At 41.2% G+C, this 16,763-nt stretch overlaps 1 protein-coding gene across 4 annotated transcripts in view; it reads right to left on the minus strand.

Annotated features, from left to right (window-relative positions):
- Positions 1 to 13,928, minus strand: part of FAM172A (family with sequence similarity 172 member A) — a 265,625-nt gene extending 251,697 nt beyond the window's left edge. For 2 of the 4 annotated variants that reach the window (XM_027878104.1, XM_027878131.1), the window contains exon 1: positions 1,365 to 1,466. The gene's annotated coding sequence lies outside the window, so the exon portion shown is untranslated. Of the gene's footprint in view, positions 1 to 1,364; positions 1,467 to 2,070; positions 2,092 to 13,880 lie in introns of those variants that run through there. The other 2 variants (XM_027878113.1, XM_027878123.1) reach the window with 2 other exon arrangements.
- Between the last annotated feature and the right edge of the window lie 2,835 nt (positions 13,929 to 16,763).

Consider the following 16,763-nt stretch of genomic DNA (forward strand, 5'->3'; position numbering starts at 1 on the left):
AAAAAAAAAAAAAAAAAAAAAAAAAAAAAAAAAAAAAAAAAAAAAAAAAAAAAAAAAAAAAAAAAAAAAAAAAAAAAAAAAAAAAAAAAAAAAAAAAAAAAAAAAAAAAAAAAAAAAAAAAAAAAAAAAAAAAAAAAAAAAAAAAAAAAAAAAAAAAAAAGTAACAACAACAAAAAGACACACACAAACCCCCCCCACACACACACACACAAAACCAACCAAACAGCAACAAAAATCCAAATCTTGTTAGTAAAAGATCAGCAATGCTAGACAAAATATGTACTTTCTTGGCATAAATGAAGTTTAGCAGAATTTGTACAAATTTGGAAGGTGGCACAAAAAATCTGACAAAGATCCAAAAAATAAAATAGTGGGAAAAGAGACAGGAGATAGAACCCTGCCCTTGGAGACAACCAAAACTAAACCAACCCAAAACCTTAAACAGCATGAACTCAACATGGAAAGTTATTTGAAATTAGGGCTCAAGTGCTTTAAAACCAAGACAAGTATAGCAGAGAAATACCACTTTTAAAATTCTGGTAAAATATGTCTCAACCAGTCAGGTTGTTTAACTAGTGTGGGAATAAGGTACAAACTAAATGGAAAGCAAATACCAAATTAAATTGATACCTAAAAACTGCTCAGCCTCAAAATATTCCTTAATCTTGCAAGAATCAGCTGAAGCAAATATCTCCATTTCAATGAATATACCTTTTCTATCTCTGTTTCTAAAACAACACAAAATATAATTAATATTATTTCAAGCTAATAAAGCTTGGAAATGGAAAAATCCAAAATTTAGAACAAAGCAGGAAATATTTCCCAGACTACATATCTAATGTTGCTCTGAATTTTAAAATGGCATATGAAGAAACAAACAGTGAAGATTCTTTCAACTACACCCTGGGCTGCTTTAGGAAAAGTACTGCCTGCAGATTGAGGGACATGATCCTTCTCTACTCTACACTGCTGAAACATATCTGAAATGCTGCACTAGTTCCAGACTCCCCTGTATGACACAGACACACTGGAGTGAGACCAGCAAAGGGCTGCAAAGACATTTAAGGGTTTGAAGCATCTGATACCTGAGCAAAGGCTGAGAGAGCTGGGACTATTCATCATGGAGAAGACTCAGGGTGCAGTGGGAGGAGTCTTATCATTATATTAAATGCCTGAGGGAAGGAGAGACACTGAGCCAGTCTTCCCATTTCTGCCCACTAAGAAGTTAACATACAATGGGCACAAACCTGACATCTGAACACAAGGAGAAACTTCCTTACTCCAAGGGGGGGGGGGGGGGTCAAACACTGGAACAGGTCCCAGAGAGGATTCAGTCTTTGTCCTTGGAGATACTCAAAACTTACTGAACATTGCCACAAAGTAATCTGCTGTAGGTAATACTGAGCACTGGGGTTGGACTAGACTATTTCCAGAGGTCCCTGCCAATCTCAACCACCCCACCATTCAGTGGAGATAAATCAAAAGTACACAACAAATGAATATGCAGAAAGTGCATGTGTATATACTTACACATGTTAGTTACCTCCTACAATTGCAATGAACAGCTTGTAACATGAGATATGAGAAATCATTATGAGCTGTGTGTGGTTGAGCAAGAATTAAGAGCTAATGGTCTCACGGGTTTCAGCTTTGTGTTCTTAGGAATTCCTTTCTGATTCAATTTGCATGAAACAGCCAAAATTTATCATCATGAAACTGTCAAAACCATCAGGGCCACAGCCATGACAAATTTGTGAAGGTTGACAACACATGATATTACTCATTCTATTGACAACCACTCAAAATTTTAAACATACTAAAACACCTTCAAGCTGGTTAAAATCACCCTGCAGATGAATAAAATCTTATATAGTATGTTTCCATACATGATAGCATACACTTAATATGCGGGCCTTCCTCATCCAAAGACACAATACCAAAACAATGCCCAATCAACAGGTACCACAAAATATCCAAATTCAGACTGCACAAATTTATTTCAGCACTTGTGCATCAAACTCCAGTCTCTCATAAAAAAAATGTGGAGAAAATAAAGACGAAACAAGTTGCCTTGCTCTCTCCTACTTCTCCAAGGTAGTATCATCTATATCTAAGTTTCTGTCCAGTATGGTCTTGGCTAAATTCTTTAAAAAAAAAAAAAAAAAAAAAAAACACAAAAAAATACCCACCAAAAAACCTATGATGAATATCCACAACCTCCCTAAAGATAAATTCACCTTACTAGAGAACCTTATTTAGCATCCCAGTGGACATCAACACTGTCAGACCTCCTGCCTTTTGCGTAGCTTTCCCTGGCTGTGGTCCAGTTGAAGGCAAGGAAGAGGAAGTCTCCCACATCAAAGTTCATGTTCTCATCTTTGTGCAAGCTGACTCATTAGAGCACACTCTCTAGCAACTACAGAGAAACCACATCCATCAGTATTACTGACAATTAAACAACCCTCATTGCCACTGTATGAGTATTTTGGCTGTAAACAGAAATCAAATCCAACGTCAAACTATCCTTTCCAGAAGTTCTGCCACAGTACTTTACTTTCCAACACAATACAAAGTTTATGCCCTTTCACTCTGTAACATCTCATCCCACACCTGGAGACTGCTTTTACATCTTTATTGGTCTGTTGTAGACTCAGAAAACTACTTTTTTCCTGTCCATATTGGCACATTTTCTTCCAGACTTCTGAACATTCTTCTATTACTTTGCCCTGGAAGATTCTCCCATGCGCTCAAACCATTTCTTACATGTAAAGCACAAAATAAATGAAGACCAAAAAAAGTAGAGTGGAATTATTAGAGTGGGACAGTTGAAATATGTCCCTTCTAACCATATATCCCAGGAGAATGACTATCCTTATTGCAACTGCACAGTGCTATTGACACATGTTCATGTTATGACTCACCTAAAAATTTCGGATTCTTTTTTCTACAATTATTGTTATTTTGTATTTACGTAGAGAAGGATTTAATCTAAGCACGATCCTTTTCATTTTTAATTCTAAATGGTATTATCCCTTTTATGTTATTTCTTTAATTTTTCTAACCATTTTAAAATATAAATTTATTCTTCACAGAACATAAATCATCTCCCAGCCTAGTACTCTCTGTAAAATTAATAAATGTACTTTCTATGGCACTGGTATCGTGACCTTAACAAAGCAAAGATGTGGTGAGTTGACCCTGGGCAGATGCCAGGTACCCACCACAACTACTGTACCACTCCCTTCCTGAATGGAGGAGAGAAAATATAACTAAAGACTCGACATGAAAGTACAGGGAGAAATCACTCAGCAATTACAGTTGGAGCAAAAGAGACTCAACTTGGGGAGATTAATTTAATATATTGCCAATTAGAGTAAGTCAGAGTAGGATATTTAGAAATAAAACAAAATCTTAAGACACCTTCCCCCCACCCTTCCCTTCTCCCCAGGTTCAACTCCTCTCCCAAATTTCCTGTCTCCTCCTCCCACAGGTCCAGGGGAATGGGGCCTGTGGGTAGTTCAAGACTCACTATTTCTGCCACTCCTTTCTGCTCTGGGGGAGGACTCCTCACCTTCTTCTCCTAGCATGGGAGGACTCCCATGGGACACAGTGCTTCTCAAACTTCTCAAACACAGGTCCTTCCCACAGGCTGCAGTTCTTCATGAACTGCTCTAGCGTGGGTCCCTTCAATGGGATGCACTCCTTCACGAACAGACCACTCCATTGTGGCTCCCCCACAGCATCACAAGTCCTGCCAGAAAACCTTCTCCAGCATGGCCTTCTCTCTCCACAGGTGCTGCCAGAAGCCTCTTTCAGCAGAGGCTTCCCTTAGTATCACAGCCTCCTTTGGGCACTCTCCTGCTCCACTGTGAATCGCCGTGGGTTGTAAGGGTACAGCCTTGGCCAGCAGCAGGTCAACCTTGGAGCTGGCTGGCACTGGCTCTACTGGACATGTAGGAAGCTTCTGGCAGCTTCTCACATAAGCCACACCTGAAGCCCCTCCACTACAAAAACCTTGACACACAAATCCAGTATAGAAGGTATGATCACATCTGGGTTTCTTCAACTGCACTTCTGCCTTTGTCATTGCATTGAATGAAGGTGCTCACTTAAGGAGCAATTCAGTATTTTGTCTGACCTTCCTCCCTTGAGCCTTAAGTATGACTCCAATGTTTCTCCCAGCCTCAGTTCTCCTCTCCCATACTTTAGTGCCTCTCAATCATCTCTCCTATTTCCTTCACAAGCTTCTAGTTTCACTTGACCTCATTTGACCCTGAGAGCTTCTGCAGCCATTCCATTCCCTCCCCGAGCTGTCCTCATTCGTCCCTTCATTCAAGACCTTTCACAGAGATGCTGACAACTCAACTCCTTGTCCCAAACCTCCTCTCGTCCACACTGCTCCAGTCCTCTGCTTTCATTCACCCTGCCATCATAGAACAATATAATAAAACCATAACAATAAAATTCAAAATAAATAAAATAATTATAAAGGCCTTGAGCACTTTCCTTAGACCACACTCCCTGTTGTCCACTGCCCCGGTCACTCTAACCACAGTCGTGTGGTGGAACAAGCACAGTCAGTTATTCTATGGTGCTGGTAGGCATGTCCAAACAACAAAAAACAACAAAAAAAGTGCAGCAAATCTTGTACAGGTAGAATCACTTCAGATTCTTAGATACTAAAACTGAAGTTGATACCTGACCCAAAAGTAGACTTTATGAACTATCTTGTTTCTTATCCAAAACACAGAGAAACCATATCACCATGTGTACAGTACAATATAGATCTATCCACATCTTTGGAGATCAAAACACCTGAAAAAGGTGTTATCAGAACAAGCTGCTTCGCAAGTTGTCAAATTTTGAAAATACGCAACAGTAGTTACTCCACAATTTCTGCAGGCTCCACTCCCAACATTTGACCAACAAATTTCAGGTGGGGGAGGTATATCTACCACCATTTGATGTAAAGCAAAACTTAAAATTTAGTTATCTCCTGGCCTATACTGCTATAGAAGAGCAGATAAATGAACTTAAGAACAAGCAAAGAAAAAATACTATATTATCTGCATCGTGCTTCTTTTCTAGAAAGCTATATAGCTTTATTTGTGCAGGAGTGGTGAACTTCCTTGTATTCCTGTTAGTAGTAACCTCTAAAGATCACGATTCTCTGGAATTTTCTGAACTTTGTTCTTAAAAATATTTTCTCTGGACATCACTGGGTAGGCAAAATCTCAGCTTCTCTAAAGGAATGCACTATTAGCTTTGAAAAATTCAGCGTCTGTCTGAAACAAACCAGGCAATAGTTTTATCTCTCATCACAAGAAAATGCAGGTATAAGCTGATATCCTTAAGGAACTGGACTTCCCATCTCAGCATATTTCTGTTCCTCCCCTCCTCCTTCAACTAACAACCTCACGTAGGTAAAAATTCAAGCTTCTGGTTATTTTGGTGTAGTCCTCTCATAATTATTCCTTAGGGAGTTATCCTAATTTTTATGACTACTTAAACACTCACTAGAAAGAAAGACAAGGAAAATAGGACTAACAGAACAAAGAATGAAGAGAAAAAAAATTTTAAAAATCTTTAATTGCCCAAAGAATTATGTTGGGAAGATAATGAAGAAGAACTTACAGCTCTTCTGCAGGAACGTACATTCAACCTATTTGATATTAGTGAAGTTGGTGGGATGATTCACTTGAATGTAATGCTAGAATTCAAGAGCTATAACCTATTTAGAAATAGCAACAATGGAGAAACAATGGAGAACAAATGGTACTGTGTGCCAAAAATGTCACTGTCTGTTTCTGACTCACTGACAACAGAAAATCATGTCTTAATAAAGAAAGTACAAGTCAAGACACTAGCTGGGGTTTGCTACAGATACAAAATCTCACACAGCAAGGTGGTTAAGCATCTATTGCTTCTTTTTGGAAATAAAGGTTTCATTATCACAGTGGACAAAACACCAAGTGAAATAACCTGGAGCTTTCATGCTGCCATTATCAGAACGTGCTCAAAGTTTCTAAAAATTGAGGACAATTTCTTTCACTGAGAAATGTTAAATCCAAGCCAAGGGAAAGCTATATTCGACTTCATCCAGACAGATAACAAGCACCCCACTGTTTCACAGAGAACTAACACAGAAAAAATACCATTCCTGTCCCCAGGTCTTAGAATCAAAGCACATACTCCCAAACACATCTTTGCAACTTTAGCAGTACCACCTACTATCCATGCTGTCCCTTCACCTAACAGAACTGTTTGTCACAATGCATGGCAAACCAGCTCAGAGAATCCTGAGTTTAACCAAAATGGGGACCTAATCTGAATTAAAATTGCCTTCCTTTTTTTTTTTTTTTCTGTGTGTGTGTGTGTGTGTGCGTGTTTGTTTTTTTGTTAAGAGTACACTTTTAACTTATCAATTCTCTATTTCGTTCATTATCTGGTGACAGAACAGTGACACATCTGCTGCCTGAAAACTTTTCAGCCTGATTTGTCAACACGGCCAAGAAAAAGCAAAGAAGGACTCAGTAAGTGATCACTGTGGTAGGAAAGAGTTTATTTTTTTAAATTTCAAATACTGCTATTCCAAAATATATTTAAAATAAAATCTTAAGAAAGCTCAAAAAATTTTGATTTATTGATTAGCATATATCATACAACAAGTTTGCATTTATAGTAGTTTTGTTGATTTTGATGGCTGTGCTTGCTCTGAGATGTTTCTCCTTGGCTTGGAGGTTGACAGCTATGTTAATACACTGTTGCAGCACGGGAGTTATCAACATACAGACACACAACTCTCTTTTCATTCAGATTTTTTTTCACAAGATTGAATCATATGCTTCAGTGGGGAGATATTCTTTGAGTACAAGGACCATTATTCAAGATAGATAAAGACTGGGTGTGTGACCACACCTATTTATCCTTCATTTCACTAAATTTTAATAATGTCTTTATATAATGAGTCTTTCCCTACTGAGACTTCCTGTTAACATATATGTCCTTTCAAAATACTTCCCATTTTCTTTTTGATTGTGGCGCTTTTATTTAAATGTAGTCCACTTAACATCTTACTTCTTAAGATGGGATTGTAACAAACATATTCTGCAAGAGGAATGACATGCCAATTTGTTGGAAAAAAACCTAGATGCTTCCAAGATTGGCTGTACATTGTGCCTAAGACAAGAAGGAAGAATGCAAAGCAAGAACATGATTTAGCATCTTCTTCAGTTAAACAAGGAGACTGAGACGTGCGTGTATTGTATGCTGATCATGCTGTGCAAAAATATGACAGCTACTCAAATGTGCATTTCAAGGCTTTGTAAAGCCTAGTTTGCAGAAACTTCAAAAGAAACTATAACCACTACATTATGTGTTGGGTTTGGTCTTCAACACAATATTCAAGACAACTTGAAGAGCACCTGGCACTCTGATAACATGATCAACTGGAATTACCTTGTTCGTCTTCTCAGACAAGCAGTTACTACTCCAAAAACCAAGACACAGAAGTAAAAACCAGCTCCAAAGTACAATAAACCACCTAACTCTCTTCATGCACCTAAAACAAAACAAGAACGAGGTCCATTACACCTGTTCCTAAGCCAAAATATACTTCAGTTAAGGGGTGACAAGAAACCAGAGAATACATTTTTCCCACGTCCCACCAGGAGCTTTCATCACTGACACTGCATAAAGCTGACATGGTGAAGAAAGCTCAATCGGCCAGCAGAGTTATGTACATTGCAGCTGAAATGTTCAGAGAATTCAAAATAAGTATCTCAAAAGATTTAATTGCAAATATAAAACGGCAACTTTATTGTAATTCAGACAAATCCAGACTAGCTGTCTTGGGAAATCTTTCACAATTTCCAAAACTATCTTCCTATTAAATTTCACATTTCTTATCTACACTTTAGAGGTGCCTAAGGGTGCTTAGGAGTAATCAAGAATATTTTCAATACAATCAAAAATATTTTTCAGTATGTCCCTCTCAAAAAGAATATTTTAAACTTTGACTTGAAATTGACAGTAAACAGAAAACTTCCTTACTACCAACGATAATAAACATTAAAAAATGCAAAAACTTGAACAATGGGCCTGACTTTAAATGCACATGCACCATGAAACAAACATTAACATTCAGTATTACTGGTGCTCAGGTATGAATCTGCTTCCAGTCAGCATGTGCAGTACAACTGACAATGTATAAAGCTAATTCTTCTTTTAACCATCATGTCTCTTTTTAGACATGCAATAAAGAAAATTTTCTTTCATTTGCCTGTCCTCATTCAAGCTGGGTTAGATTTAGTGTAGTTGGTAAAGTGCTGTGTTTTGGATTCAGAATGAGAACAATGTTGATAACACACTGATGGTTTGGCTGCTGTTGAATAGTGCTCACCCTAAACCCAGAGATTTTCTGTAGCTGACACTCTGCTAGCAAGGAGCCGCACAAAAAGGTGGAAGAGAGCATGGCCAGGAAAGCTGACTCAAACCGGCCTAATGGACATTCTATACCACAGAACATCGTGTCCAGCATATAAACTGGAGGAGCTACCCTAAAGAGGAGCCAATGACTGTTTAAGGACAGTCTGGGTAATGGTAGCAAATGGTAAGCAGTTGTACTGCCATCACTTGTCTGTCTTAGAATCACAGAATCAGTCGGGTTGGAAAGGACCTCCGAGATCATTAACTCCAACCCTTGATCCACTACCACTATGGTTACTAGACCATAGCCCTTAGTGCCACATCCAGTCTCATCTTAAAAACCTCCAGGGACAGAGAATCCATCAATTTCCAGTGCAGCCCACTTCAATGCCTGATTACCCTCTCTGTAAAGAATTTCTTCCTAATACCTAACCTAAACCTCTCCTGGCAGAGCTTAAGACCATGCCCTCTTATCTTACCGACAGCTGCCTGGGAGAAGAGATCAAAACCCACCTGGCTACAACCTCCTCTCAGGGAGTTGTAGAGAGTGATGAGATCTCCCCTGAGCCTCCTCTTCTCCGGACTAAACAACCCCAGCTCTCTCAGACTCTCCTCACAGGACTTGTGCTCAAGTCCCTTCACCAGCCTCGTTGCTCTTCTCTGGACCCGCTCCAGCACCTCAATATCCTTCCTGAACTGAGGGGCCCAGAAACTGGACACAGCACTCCAGGTGTGGCCTCACCAGTGCTGAGTACAGGGGAAGGATCACTTCCCTGCTCCTGCTGGCCACACCGTTCCTGATCCAGGCCAGGATGCCACTGGCCTTCTTGGCCACCTGGGCACACTGTTGGCTCATGTTCAGCCACTGTCAACCAGTACCCCCTGGTCCCTTTCTGCCTGGCTGCTCTCCAGCCACTCAGTGCCCAGCCTGCAGCGCTGCAGGGGGTTGTTGTAGCCAAAGTGAAGGACTCGTTACTTGGCCTTGTTGAACCTCATCCTGTTGGAATCAGCCCAACTCTCCATTCTGTCCAGGTCCCTCTGCAGAGCCCTGCTGCCTGCCAGCTGATCGATGCTCCCCCCCCAGCTTAGCGTCATGTGCAAATTTGCTAATGGTGGACTCAACACCCTCATCCAGATCATCAATATCAAAGATATTAAACAGAATCAGGCCCAGCACTGATCCCTGGGGGACACCACTAGTGATCAGCCACCAGCTGGATGCAGCACCTTTCACCAGCACCCTCTGGGCCTGGCCATCCAGCCAGTTCTTAACCCAGCACAGAGTGCCCCTGTCCAAGCCATGGGCTTGAGTTTCGTTTCTCTCTGTCTCTTCATTAAAATTACTATTATCATGAGTATTATTATATTTTGCTTTCTTTCACCTATCAAATTGTTCTTACCTCAACCCACAAGCTGGATATCCTTTTTTCCGATTCACTCCCCATCCCACTGGGGCAGGGGCAAAGTGGAGGGCAATAAGCAATAAGCTGCATGGTACTTAGTTGCCAACTGATGTTTAACCATGACACTGAGAATAAACTCTGTTTGCTGACAAAAGAGTTTTCTAAATTAACCGCCACACCAAATATTATTCAGCTAATACTATGTTTGCTAAGACACTACTTATTTCACCTAAATATTAAAAATCAATACCTAGAATATTCAAATGTCTATACAGCAGACTTGGCACAGAATTGGTCCCCTTCAATTTCTGCTGGCCAACAGGAACCTGGCAATGTACAGAAACTACAGTAGCAGAAACACCTAAAATTAGCCTGGTAAGAAGAGTTTATCTTTCTCCTTTGGATACACACTCAATAGAATACAAACTGCAGTACCAGAGAGGTTCCACCAAGCTGGAGGCAGATCCTCTTCAGGACAGTGTAACAGAAATAAAAGCAGTTACATGAAGATTTCAGTAAACCACAGAGCAGGACACCATTCTCACCATCAGTATCATTAATAATTAACTCACAGCGCAGACTGCTCAGGAAACTGGTAAAGAGGCTTCACCACAGTCAGTCCAATAAAAGGTGACTCAGATTTGCTCAAGTCCATACAACACTTTCAGCCCTTCTCCTACTTCTAGATTCTCCAATTACCCGCTCCAGTCCTAGGTTATTTCTTACAGAACCATTTGGGTTTTGAGGGAGCTTAAAGTTCATCTAGTCCAATGCCCCTGCCATGGACAGCAATAACTTCCACTACACCAGTCTGCCCAAAACACCATCCAGCCTGGCTTTTCAGTTCCAGGGATGGAACACTCATAGCTTCTCTGATCAACCTCCTCTCATGTCTTAGCACCCTCACTGTAAAAAAATTTCTTCCTAATATCTAACCTAAACCTGCCTTCTTTCAGTTTAGAATCATTCCTCTTTGTCCTATCAGTACTACTTATGATGGCACTCATGCCAATGAGTCTGTAGTTGGAGGCAAGTAACTTGTGGTCCCAGTCTAATTCCTAGAAATAGTCAGTTATAAAACAAAAATCATTACTAAAATTGGTATTAGTAAGTATCTGATGGTGAGCTGAGCAGAAAGGCAAGGATGATACAAAACTGAACACTCCGTCTTTCCACCTTCCAATAAAACTCAGTCACATTACAAGAACAGTGTAAGGAATGCTGTGAGTAGTTAAACATTAAGTTCTCAAAGTCCTCACTCCAGAGCCTTTATTTCAAAAGCATTCCTTTCAACGCACATTCTAACTACAACACATAAAACATTGAAAAATGACCATGAAAAATAACAATTTTAAATCCATTAAATTGTACCTCAGGAATTCCACTCAGTGCAAATCTCTGAAACTGATCCACAGGCTAAGTAGATATATGTACAATCGGACTCATATAGAGAAAAAAAATCCTTCTAAGGTACCAAAAAATTAATAGGGCAGCATTAAATTTTCTAAGAGGATGTTTTCATGTCCACTGTTAAACAACTTGTTTCAGTGAGTGAGTGGAAAAAAAATTAAAAAAAAGATATCCATTCATTCTTTGTATGTATGCTTTACTTCAAAGAATTCCAGTAATCTATTGTAAATCTAAAAAACTCCTCAGTCACAACAGCACATTGTTCCCCAAAGGAACAGTGGGTCAAATTCAAAGTAACAGCAACAGAGTTGTATTCAGAACTTTTTCTATAGAGCCTGGAATGGGCAAAACCTCCAAAGTCAGTGCTGAGTCTTCAGGGAAAAAAAAAAAAAAAAAAAGGTTGTGAACTTAAAAGAAGGCAGATTAAAAGGTAAATCCCCACTGAGTAATTATAAGGAGAAGCTCTCCCAAACGTTTGCTAACTAGAACATGAAAGGCAATTCAGTAAAGACCATAGCCAAGTCAACTTGCAGATTTAAATATAGCCATAATTGGCTACAATCACTGAGAAGGCCATCTCAAGAAAATAGACAAAATCCAGGCACTGGTGAGAAAACTCCAATAATTAAAGGTATCTCACTAAGGCAGAAAGCACACTGAGTGTGTGCTGTGCTTCTGAAATGATGATGCCCTTTTCCGCCTCCAGCTGCTCTGTACTGTTGGCCTGCTGGAAGTTTTCATCTTATTCGTATGCCTACCCACATCTGCTAACCTATTTCAGACAAAAAGTCAGGTCATCTTGAACACAATAAATATTACATCTGTCTTAACCCAGCATGTTTTGACAGAGGTGGGCTGGGGAGCACCCAGACTTGTATCAAGGGTGGCAGGCATATCAGATCTCCAGCAGACAGGTACACAGTAAGTACTGGCAGTGGCTTCAGCCACAGAAGCAGTCATCACTTGGAGGCTCTATCTGGAGCTTCCCATCTGAAGATCAGTACTCTTGTGAGCAAAGAATTTTTTTTTTCTTTTCAAAGAAAGTTTAATAATATCTGAAACACTCAAAAGACCAAATCTGTTCAATTCCAAACCCAGAGGACCATATAAAGACATGACGTATTTAAACATCAGTAGCATTCTATGACACATTCCAAGCTGCTGAGTATCTTCAATTGCTACGACTTTAGTTTTCCCTACACAGAGCTCTTTTATTTGTTCCTACATTTAAACAACATGCTGTCATGAGGCTGCTTTGTCACTGGTAGCAGTACATGCTGCCACTCTCTTTAACCCACAGTCTCAATTAAGGATTCCAAGAAAATACTAGCAATTACTAAAAGAACACCACTTTTTTGCTGTACTACTGGTATTATGGTTCTTAGAAGGCAAATATTGTCAACATCCCACTCTTTACTGTCACCAAATCACTGCACTGTTAAGATCAAAGATATCCAGTTAGCTTTGTAATTGCTGCCGGTAAAACTGCTTTTGCCAATTATTGTCCTGTGACCTACTCACTCAAGCTTACTGCCCTAGCAAAAACTTCATGCAGAAATAGTGTAAAGTGGAAGATACAATTCGTAAAGACTTGACAAGCTGGTTCTGAGCAGTTTGGGTCATGTAACACCACAGTTAAAAGTTAGCTATCTGGAAGACAGTGGTTCACTCTCTCTTAGAAAAAGGCAACAATCCCTTAAAAAGGAAAGTGAGCCGGTTTTGAAAAGGCACTATAGAACATCATCTCCTGCTTTAGCACTACAGATATTGAGTTATCTAATTGTCAATCCAAAAACACGTAAAAGTAACAATTTAAAATGGAAAATTATTTGCCTATATCTGGATAACTCAGAAATGACAAATATTTCATGCAATTTTTTAAGTTGCCAGGACAACTACAACAAACTTAAGTCCAAAAAGGAAGTTTTCAATCCCATCTGATTAGGAGAGCAAGATTTGAAATTAATTACTACTCAAGCCCAGATATATAAAGTCAGGAGTCAAGCAGTGACTTTTTCTCATTTATGACTGTACAGGAAGCTCGCGTTAGGTACCAGAGAAAACTGACAAGTCTTGTTTCACAAAAGCAGCCGAAAGCACCAAAAACTGCAGCAATGACTGTGAGTATACAGTCCGAAGAACAAAAGCTTTAGACTATTTGGAAAACTAGAAATGGTAACTGTTATTCCCTGTTTCTGGTCCATGCGACACCCGTGACACCGGGAAGCAGCTGAGAAGGTGCCAACACGTGGAACTACGGCGGGGCCGGTCCTGGGCGGTGACACAGCGGGCGTGCTGCCCCTGCACTGACACGGGCACCGGGATACTCCTCACTCCCGGCTACTTACTGCTCACACCCGCTCCCGCGGCGCTCTGGAGCCCGACCTCAAGCAGCCGCCACCACCCCGCTCCAGCCCGGCCGCCGCTCCGGGCTTGACGCCGAGTACACCGGAGGCCCGCAGGCCCGGCGTATCCATCCACGGGCAGGGCTGCGAGGGGCGGCCGGGCGCCGCCGCCCCACCTCCCCCGCCACGGGGCCGCTGGCAGCTCGCAGGCCGGGCAGCCACCCCCTCCCTCCGCCCGTCCCGTCCCGTCCCATCCCATCCCGACTCTATGGGCCCCGCACGTACCTGCGGGCCCCGCCCGTCCCTGGCCCGTCCCGGCGGGAGGGGCGCGCGCCCGCTCCGGGCCCAGCGCCGCGCGCGGCGCCGCCCGCCTCCCGCTGGCGCTACTTCCGGGGTCCGCGCGCGGTGACGTCACGCCGCGGGCGCGGCGGGGAACCCGGAAGCGGAGTGGTCCCTCCGCCCCGGGCCGGGCACGCCGGGGCTCTGCGTGCACAGCGCGGCTCTCCCGGGAAGTGTCTTTGAGCAGCTGATGGAATAAAGCTACGAGGGAAGCGGCGAGCTCTGGGCAACGCTGACACAGAGCGGGCGGGTGCCGGCATCGAGACCTGGGCCTGTTGCTCGGGTGCTGGTGGATCTCACAGGGAAAGTGGCGCTTCTACTCCGGGCTTTCCCTTTTGATCACCCAGGAATGTGGAAACAGAAAAGGCTTGCAATATAATTTTTCATGCCAGATGTTTCAGTCTTCGGAAATACATGAGAACTGTGTTGCATTGGCCCACAGTAAAACACCGACCACGACAAGCAGTGCCAACACCTTTGCGCTGTCGCAGAAAGAAGCACCTTGAGTTTCATTTCAGCCTTGCTCCCTTGAAGAGCCCTCCAGATTTCTCCTGTTTTGGTCTGCACAGGATGATTGTGAGATGTTCCTGTCCCAAGGATAACTGAAATATGCCACATACCGTGTGTGCAACTGACATGTCTCATCCCCTCTTAGTTCCCAGTCGTGACTGATGGCCAAATGCAGTAAACTAGAGCCATGGGCAGGCCTACATGAGAGAAACATTTTTCATCAAGATTGCTCTCAGCTGTTCTCTCCATTATGACCCAAAGCAGCAACCAGATATTTTTGCTCTCAATGGATTTCATAGAATAGTTTGGGTAGGAAGGGACCTTTAAAGGCCTGCAACAAGCAGGGACATCTTCAAACAAGATCAAGTTGCTCAGACACCCATTCAGCCTGACCTTGAATGTTTTCAGGGATGGGACATCTACCACCTCTGGGGAACTTGTTCAATGTTTTCTGCAAAAGCTAAGGAAGGAATAAGTGAAATATTTTTATTCTTCAATGCAGAAGGTGAGAGAGACTATAGTCTGTTTACATTTCAGAAATAATGCTTGATTATTTTGAGCATCTTGTATTGAGACTATTTTCCCTGTATTTCCCATGTTAGAAAAAAGTAACACTTAGATGTCTGTCTTTTGAGGGGACATTTGGGATGCCATATAACAGTGCTATGATTATGGTCTAGCCTATCAGCTCTGTTATCTGGAGCACAGAATTCAGGGCTAGGAATCATTTTATGAACATTTTTTTGATACTGTATTGATGTAAACAATCCTATCCTCTTATTTCAAGTTCATACCATCTCTCTTTGCAAGTACTGTTAAATTTTAAAATGAACCTGGTTAGGACTGACTCATGTTAAAACTAGTCAGTGTTTTTTGTTGGGGTCTTAATTTGGTTCACTATCATTCTCCATCTCTTGCAGTACCCACCAAACCCTACCACCCAAAAAAAACGCCAACCCAAACACCAAACAACAACAAAAATAAACCAGTAGAATGTAGCTCATGTGAGCAGTACAGCTAAAAAGTGCTGTGTCTGTGATCTTGATACAGCCCTTTGTAATTACAGATCCAGAGAAGGATTAAAGAAGGCGAAGTTTATCAAAACAAGGGATGAGGATATAGTGGTTTTGGAGATGCTTGACCCACAAAGAATTATTGACTATAGATTTGAAGCTCTTCATGTTACAAAGGCAGCAGTTTGAAAGGGGAAGTTCTAAGTCTCATTAGAGGACTGACCCCAAAATTCCAAATATCAGCAGTGAAGAGGAACCAGAGGTAGTGTGTGGTAAATAGCCTTTTGCTGGAAGCTGGGCTTTTATCTTCTGCTTGCATGTAGAACTGTGGAGTTCTGGTGTCTCTACAGACTTCTGTGATCTACAATAATGCCAACTCCTAAAAATACTAATATGCATGCTTGTTGAATGGCCAGGTTGGACAAGGCTTTGAGCAGCCTGGTCTAGGGGAAGGTTCCCTGCTCATGGCAGAGGGGTTGAAATGAGATCATCTTTAAGATCCCTTCCAATCCAAACCATGTTATGATTCTATGATTCTATTAATGTCCAGCAAAGTTCTTGAATTCAGTTTTCAGAAATATGAAGTGTGAATAGTTAGATCTGAAATAGATGGAAATTGCCTTCACAAGGTGCTGAAGAATATCGGATGTGTTAAGAGGCAGGTCTTCATTATTTTCAATTGTGCATCCAAGATTATTAAAACTGCTTTCCCTTTATTGCAGTTCACAATTTAAGTAAAAACATAATTTACTTATGTGGGTTAAGTGAAGCCAAGTTTGAAACACTCAGATGCAGTAGAAATTAGTTTCATAAAATATCTTTAAAAACTAGGGCTTTACCCATGTCAGGTAAATGGAGCTGCATTTCAAAAAATGAAGCAAAAAGAATGTGATTTATGAAATAACAGTCATCTGCAAAAAGAGTACATGGTCTTGTAATTAAAACTGTCTTGGAGTGCATGTTGTTAATGACTGCCAATGTCAGAGTCTGTAAGAGGCTACGAAACAAGTGATGTGTCGATTCAGCATTTGTTACACTGTCCTTCAAATCTAGGTGGCCTCTGAGACTGTAAAGGAAGGGTGGGAATGTCCTAGTTATAGGGAAATGAGGTAGGGTTTAGCATTAGATGATTGCGACCAATTATGTATCCCATTTCCTCATTTCTGATGGCCTGTCTCTTTAAGCACAGGAGGCAGAACTGGTTTTTGCTTGTCTGAATTGCAGAAGGGAATCAGAGATCACAGGGTGGAAAAGACCTCTGAGATCACTGAGTCCAACCTATGACACACCACTACCTTGTCAACTAAGCCATGGTA

The sequence above is a fragment of the Empidonax traillii genome, unplaced genomic scaffold (genome assembly GCF_003031625.1).
Source record: "Empidonax traillii isolate 1590-97213 ecotype Southwest subspecies unplaced genomic scaffold, ASM303162v1 scaffold4:size3804566, whole genome shotgun sequence".
Classification (NCBI taxonomy): Eukaryota; Metazoa; Chordata; class Aves; order Passeriformes; family Tyrannidae; genus Empidonax; species Empidonax traillii.